General features: G+C 61.3%; 1 non-coding gene across 1 annotated transcript; it reads right to left on the bottom strand.

Moving 5' to 3' along the window:
- Nucleotides 1-5,101: 5,101 nt before the first annotated feature.
- LOC132335067 (5.8S ribosomal RNA) lies at nt 5,102-5,254 on the bottom strand. The gene has a single exon (XR_009488589.1). It is a non-coding gene; the product is annotated as a 5.8S ribosomal RNA (ribosomal RNA).
- Between the last annotated feature and the right edge of the window lie 2,246 nt (nt 5,255-7,500).

Raw genomic sequence — 7,500 nt, forward strand, 5'->3', positions numbered from 1 at the left:
AATCAGCCTCTCACAGATGTGATTGTGCCTCTTGATTCGGGCGTCCTGCGTCACTGGGCAAAAGCTGATGATGTGGGCACACATTTCAATGTCCGCAGCGCAATGTCTACATGTTTTGATGGAACTATCCTCTCTACCCCTTGAGAGAAATTCTCTCGTGGGGTAGACGTTGGCCCTGAGTTGCAATGCATGAGGAGTTTCCTGTGAGGTATGCGTCTATAGTATTGAAGCCAATCGTTACTGATTTTATTGCCTTCAAAATTCTTAATTCCACGGCCCTGGAACACTAATTTGGTCCATTTTTTGAATTCTTTTCTCCTCCAATCACAGGGTTTAGGAAATTTGCTTTTCAGGATCGGTGCTTCCCACTCCGAAGTTGTGTCTGCACTGTTGGATGGTTTTGCCACCGGCAGTGTTTCCCAAATTGAGGGCGTCTTCTCGCTTTCCCCTCCAGCTTGAATCCACAATTTTTTATACATTTGTTCCATTTGATCTTTCTCTAGGAAATTTTTCATCGTCTCATCCGAGGACTGTGCAATCCAGTGCAGCCTTCGGGCTTGCACGCTGGGGATCAGCCCTGCCAAATTGGTAACACCTAAACCGCCGTCCTTCGTGCTCGAGTACAAGATGGCATCACAGGTGCACGAGGGCAGGTGCAGCCAGTCCTTGACCGCTGTTCGGATTTTTTGGTCCAGGGCTTCGAGAGCCCCTGCCTTCAGTTCCGAGTGATCTGCCAGGTAGGTCAGTCGAGGGGTGGTATATGTTTTGAGAATATCCAGCTTTTGCAGAGGTTTAAGTGGAGCTTCGTCAATTCGTTAGAGCCAGAAGTCTAGTTTTGCTGAGAGATCGGGTTTTGCTATCCCAGTCCAGGGGTCAAACTGCAGGCCGAGATACTTTTCAGATTCTCCGGGGTCAATCATGTTCAGGGGTGTGCCGTTGATGGTCCAGGCAGCGCAGTTATTGATGGTGTAAGAATCCTTTGTGGGCTTGATGTAGAAGCCGTGGCATTTTTCCCGTGTTTAGAGACCGGTGAGATTGCAGAAGGTCTCTAGTATTGTGATGTTCTCTTTCATGCTTTCCCAGGAGTCGCTCAATAGAACTAAGTCGTCTGCAAATGCCATTGCTGTGATGCTGCTGCCGTCTCGTTGGTATCCTTTGCCGCACTTTTCCAGCTTGCACAACAGGGGGTCCATTGCCAGGTTAAATAAAAGGGGGGATAATGGATCACCTTGCTTTACTCCCACCTTGATCTGGATATTGTCTGTGCGCGTGTTCCTTTTTGTGGTGACGTACGTACTGATGTTTTTGTACATATTATTCACCAGGCTGACGATGTGGGGATCCACTTTTCTTTGTTGTAAAGCATGTATGATGTGCTGGTGGCTTACTGTATCAAAGGCCTTGGCAATGTCCACAAATACAACACCCAGCGGTCTGTGTTCTCTTTTGGCGGTCCGAATTATAGTTTACAGGAGTTTCACGTTTTCGGAGCATCCCGCTGCTCTGATGAAACCTCTTTGCCTTGGGTTGAGGGGGCACGCTTTACTCGGTCTGGCTGTTATGATCCTGGAGAAGAGTCTCAGCAAGATGGAACCGATCGTGACGGGTCTCCAGTTATTAATGTCCTTCAGACGGTCCGGTTTTGTTGATTTGGGAATTAAAACAGTCCTGCACCCCCTCACCATGTCTGGCAGTTCCCCAGATGTTAACCATAAGTTAAAGATCTCGGCGGTCCGGGAATACCCGGGATCCATCTTCTTGATGTCCCCAAGAGTAATCCCATCTGGACCTGGAGCCAAGCCCTTGCTCATTTCCTGCACATTCTTTTCAATTTCCTTAGCCGTGATTAGGTCCCTGAAGGCACTGTTGTCAGCCTTCCCGTCAATTTCAAAGTCCCCAAGGCCAGAAAAATCACCAGGTGTTTCCCACCTGCTTTTGAAAACCGAATAAATTTCGCTGGGTGATATATCACAGGACAAGCACTCCATATCGTCCAGAATAATTTTAGCTAGTTTCGCCCTGTCCAGATAGAATAAACGCTGGAAACGTAGGTAATTACCTTTCTTGATCGCCCTCTCCTTCATCCATTTTTGAAACGGCTTTCTTGGCTGCTTCTCCTGGGTCCCCTGTTTGTTTTTGTAACTTTTCCCACGGGTCGCTGTCCTCACCTGGCTTATCGATTCCAAGCATCCAAAGCAGTCCTTTGATGTTTGGTTAATCACCAGCTGGATTTCCTGGCCGTCCATTAATTGCTTGAATGCTCCAGAGAAGGTGTTAATTGCTCCAGCTGATAAGCGTTCCTCGAGCACTTTGTGATAATGAGCCTGCAGCTCCCCCGCCCTCTGCTGGTCGATGGCTTCTTGGCAGCCGGTCTTCTTATCAAGGTGTCCCCTTTTCTTGGCCATTGTTTTCCCTCCGGCAGCTGTCCTTCCTGGCAGATGGTTTTTTCCAGGTCCATTGTCAACGGTTCCTGCCTGGGATTGATGATCCACCCCAGGTCCCATTCCCACGGTCCTAGCTGCTCTCCTGGTGCGATGACTCCCCCCAGGTTCCTCCTCAGTCTCGGCTGTCGGCTTCCTGGTAAGCAGTCTTCTCTTGTCACTGATTTGTTTAGCCGTTTTGGTTGTCAGGTGTTCAGCGATAAGCTTATTGATGTTTTTGTTTCCCTCGAAATGAGCCTCCAGTCTTATCAACTCTTCTTCCTCCTCTTTTGTCCAGCATCTTTTGTGGGCTCCTCTGTTTGATGTTTCTTTCGGTTGGGAAGCAACGATCCTTTCTTGATTTCTTACTGCTGGATGTGCCAATCTTTTATGTTGTCCCAGGCTAATTTTAGTTGTAAAATCTCTACCGCATACCTCACAGATCCACTCGCCTGCTGGAACTTTTACAATTTCTGGACCCCTGCATTTTGCAAAGTGACAAACCACACTATGATAGTTAGTATTTTCTTTTCTGCATTTCATACACCGAAAGCAAACACTCCTTTTCCCGTGCAACCCCTTTAGATGTTCAATCAGGTTCAACACAGAATTGACCCGGATACCACAGCAAGGACAAGGTGGATTTTTGTCAGGAACACTCACCCTCACAATATCATCTGGCGTTTGTTCCCTGGGCTTACCGGGCACTGGAGGTGAGGCTTCCAGTGTGCTCACACACGCCTTCTCCCCCCTTTCCTCCTCAGGTACAAACGGTTCCAAACTGTCTCATGGAGAGCTAGAAAAATCTAAACTCTCTCCCACACGCGGTTGTGGTGCAAGTTGTTCGTACACCTCAGGCAGCCTGCTCAACACCTCCTAATCCACAGAAAAATGAACGCCCTCATGCACATGCAAGTCCGACCGATAGAGCTCTAAAGGAAACTTTACCAGCAAATCCGATTCATTTTCTGCCAAATTGGTGGGTCTAGATGTTAAGTACAGTTGAGACACCAGGTCTACCCCATCCAACTTAGAAAAAATGTCGACCTGATCTCTAGGAAACAGAGACAACAGGTCTACCCGTTGGGGGTCAGAAAAATTTGTGCTGGGTAGACCCCTGGACAACAGGTCTACCCAGTCAGAGTGAGAAGTCTGAGTGCCCACCGACACCCTGGACAGGCGTACCGGCGGGCCCCAGACCCCCCCCCCAAGGAACGGATCCGGATTTTGTACCATCGAACTGGGACCACGTTCGACGGTGAGAACAGAGTGGGAACCTCCAAACTCTTTGCCCCTCTCTGAAACCGGGGGGCCAGGTTTCAGACATAGAGCCATGCAGCCCTTTGCCGAGGAATTTGTTTCACCACGTTTGGTAGCTGTGCTCACCCAAGCCGCCTCAGGAGAGTCACAGCCATGGCTTCTGTGCTCGGACGGGAGGGAGGAGGGTGCGGCGGCGATCCTCTCCCTCGGCCCCGGGTTCCGGCGAGACCTGCTGCCCGGGGGCTGTAACACCCGACGCCGCTCGCGCGGCGCCGGGCCACCTTCCCGCTGGAGGCCTTCCCAGCCGACACGGAGCCAGTCGCAGCGCACCGCCGCAGAGGAAATGCGCCCGGCCGGGGCCGGCCACTGGTCGAGCGGCAGTCCCCGCGCCGGCCCGACCCCCCTGGCCCGCCCCCGCGGACAGGGTTCACCCGGGGGACGGAGGGGAGGGGGAGGCGAGGATCCGCTGAACTCACACCAGCCGACCGCAACCGGCCGGGTTGAATCCTCTGGGCGGACTGCGCGGGCCCCACCCGTTTACCTCTTAACGGTTTCACGCCCTCTTGAACTCTCTCTTCAAAGTTCTTTTCAACTTTCCCTTACGGTACTTGTTGGCTATCGGTCTCGTGCCAGTATTTAGCCTTAGATGGAGTTTACCACCCGCTTTGGGCTGCATTCCCAAGCAACCCGACTCCGAGAAGCCCCGGGCCCGGCGCGCCGGGGGGCCGCTACCGGCCTCACACCGTCCGCGGGCTGCAGCCTCGATCACAAGGACTTGGGTCCCCCGAGAGCGCCGCCGGGGAGGGGGGCTTCTGTACGCCACATGTCCCGCGCCCCACCGCGGGGCGGGGATTCGGCGCTGGGCTTTTCCCTCTTCGCTCGCCGTTACTGAGGGAATCCTCGTTAGTTTCTTTTCCTCCGCTGACTAATATGCTTAAATTCAGCGGGTCGCCACGTCTGATCTGAGGTCGCAAGCCCAAAGCTTGGCCACCGCCGCTCATGCGGACGGACGGCCGGCTGCCTCCTGCGCCCGCCGCGCCCCTAACTACCGCTGCCCTTTCCCCACTTTTCCCTGCGCTCCTTCCCCCCGGCGCCCGCGCACCAGGGGAAAAGGGAGCCGTGGAAGGGAGAGACGGAGAGATAGAGAGAGGCGCGGACTAGACACCGAGACACGGAAAGCCCCATCCCGGAGACGAGAACCGAAAAGGGAGAGCGGCAGAGACGGCCCCCGCCAGGCGGCAGGGAAAAAAGGATCGAGGCCGCCGAGGGAAACCGCTCCCCTCGCCGAACCCCTCACCGCCCCTCCCTTACGGGCACTGGCGGGCCGCCACCGGCCGCCTAGCTAACCGCGGGCAACAGGCCTGCGAGGCGACCCCAGCCGCGCCGCCGGGGCGGCCCCCGGACCGCGATTGATCGTCAAGCGACGCTCAGACAGGCGAAGCCCCGGGAGGAACCCGGGGCCGCAAGTGCGTTCGAAGTGTCGATGATCAATATATCCTGCAATTCACATTAATTCTCGCAGCTAGCTGCGTTCTTCATCGACGCACGAGCCGAGTGATCCACCGCTAAGAGTTGTCTGGCTTTCAGCACCGACCCCGCGCGCGTGGAGCGGCCCCTTCTCTTTCGCGCCGAGGACGCGCGGGCCCGCGCCTGGCTTCGACTGTACAAGCAAGCACAAACGGAACGGGGAAAAAAACAATAGGAAAGTGGAAAAGCCACACTCCAAAGGTCGGCCAAGAGGTGGGGGGACCCGCGCCCCTGACCGCCTCCCCCCGCAAGGGGAGACGCCACCCCACGTGTCAGCCTTCGGAGGCGGCCCAGGCGCCCGGGCTCGGCCCGGCCTCCGCGCGGAGGGCCACGCGGCGCGCGCCGGACCGCGAGGGCAAGGCGGCCCGCCCGGCCTCGCTTTCACAGGACGACGCAAGCACGGCACGCGGCCGCGGGGCACGGCCGCCGGCCCCCGCACGCGCCGGCTCCCCTTGGCCGCTCCGCGGGGCTCGCGGAGCGCTGCCGCGCCGCTGCGCGGCTGGCTCTCCCCCAGCGGCCCCTAGGACGCTCGAGATGGCACGCGACGACCACCGCCCCACCGGCGCGCCCTCCCGCCGGACCGCTTCTCCCGCCCGGTGGGCGAGCGTCCGGCGGACGCGCTCCGCCACCGGCGCCAGAGGCGGACGCTACCGAGAGCCGAGCCGGCGTCGCGAGCGCCCGAGGCCTGCCGGACGACAGACCCGCCGCCACCAGGACCACATTCCCGAGGCCGCCGCCGCCACGCCGCACCGTCGGGGCCCCTTGCTGTGGGCACGCGCCCGGCGGAAGGCATACGGAGCTGAGCCGGGGGGACACGCCCGCTCTCCACGTTTCCACGCGGAGAGCGGGCAGGGGAGCGCCCCCGCAGCCGCCCGCACGCCTTCCCTTCGGCCAACATGCGGCCGGGAAGGGCGACGGGGACGCAACGGGCAGGGCCCGGGACGGGACCGCCGCCGGCGACGGCGGGCGCCTTCCGGCCGACCGCCCCCGCAGGGGGGACACCCGCCAAGCAGCGACGCCGCCGATCGGAAAAGGGGGTCGCCCGCGCTCGCGGGCCTCCACCGACGGAGGGCCCGCAGAGCGCTCGCCCCCCGGGCAGGCAGGCGGTCCAGCAAGGGGGCAGCCGGCGGCCGGCTCTGCCGGTGCCTTCGAGGAGCAAGGCCGTCAAGGGGAGAGGCACGGCCACGCCGCGGACGCCGCACCACGCCCGCGAGAGACCGCGGCGACGGCCAAGGAGAGAGCGCGGCGGGCCCCGGCGGCCGCAACCCCGCGGCCAAGGAAAGGCGGAGAGCGGGCGCTCTCCGCCGGCGTCGCCTGCTACAACGAGGCGAGCGGGTCGGCCTCGCGGACGACCACGCGCTGCGGCCCCTCCGCCGAGGCCGGGCCACGGGGGGGGGGGGGGGCAGGGCGCCCCTCCCCGGCGCGGCGCGGTGAACCCCCGCGCGCGCGCGCGCGCCGGCGGCGGAACAACGAAGGCGATGGCGGGCGCGGCCGGTGGCAATGGACACCACCTCAGGGGATCAACGGGAGCGGCTCCCCACCCCTCAGCGGCGTCGCGCCACCGCCCGACGCACCTGCCGCCGCCGCCGCCACCACGCGCAGGGCGCGCCGAGCCGCCCGCGTCTTTAAACCGCCGCCCGGCTTCGCCTGCCCTTTCGGCCCCTCCGCAGCGTTTGACGACACCGAGGGCAGCCTGGGGACCGCCGCGGCGCGGAGCGCTAGGTACCTGGCCCTGGGGCGAGGGAAACGACCTGCATGGCCCCGCCGGGGTGCCTCCCCCGCTGCCGCCCTCGGGGGAGCGTCCACCGGCGGGGGCGCGCCCGACGTCTGCCACCACCGCCGCGGCGTCCTTCTCGGGGCCCGGGGTTTCCCTCAGTAACCCGGCGCTGCGCCCGAGAGGACGGCCGCGGCTCGGGCCGCTCCGCCGGCGCGGGGACGCGGCCCGACCGCCCAGCAACTCGGCCGACCCCGCCGAGGGGCCGCGGCGGCGGACGGGGTGCCCGACGCCACGACCGCCGCCGCCGCGAACCCCCACGGCGGAGGGTCGCACGCGCAGGGAGACGTGGGCGCCCCGAAGCGCGGCCTGGAATGCCCGGAGGCCCGGCCCTGGGAGTTTCCTCGGCCACGGGCGAGCCAGGGGGCCGCTTGGCCCGAGAGCCAGGACCCCGCCGGCAGGCGGAAAGCCCCGGCTCCCCGGTGCGGGAAGGGCCGGAGGAGCCGCCTCCTCCGAGCCCAGAAGGCGCGCCCGGCCACCCGGCCCCTCGCCATTCCCACATCGGCCGCCGACAGGCGC

Source organism: Haemorhous mexicanus, chromosome 16, assembly GCF_027477595.1.
Source record: "Haemorhous mexicanus isolate bHaeMex1 chromosome 16, bHaeMex1.pri, whole genome shotgun sequence".
Lineage (NCBI taxonomy): Eukaryota > Metazoa > Chordata > Aves > Passeriformes > Fringillidae > Haemorhous > Haemorhous mexicanus.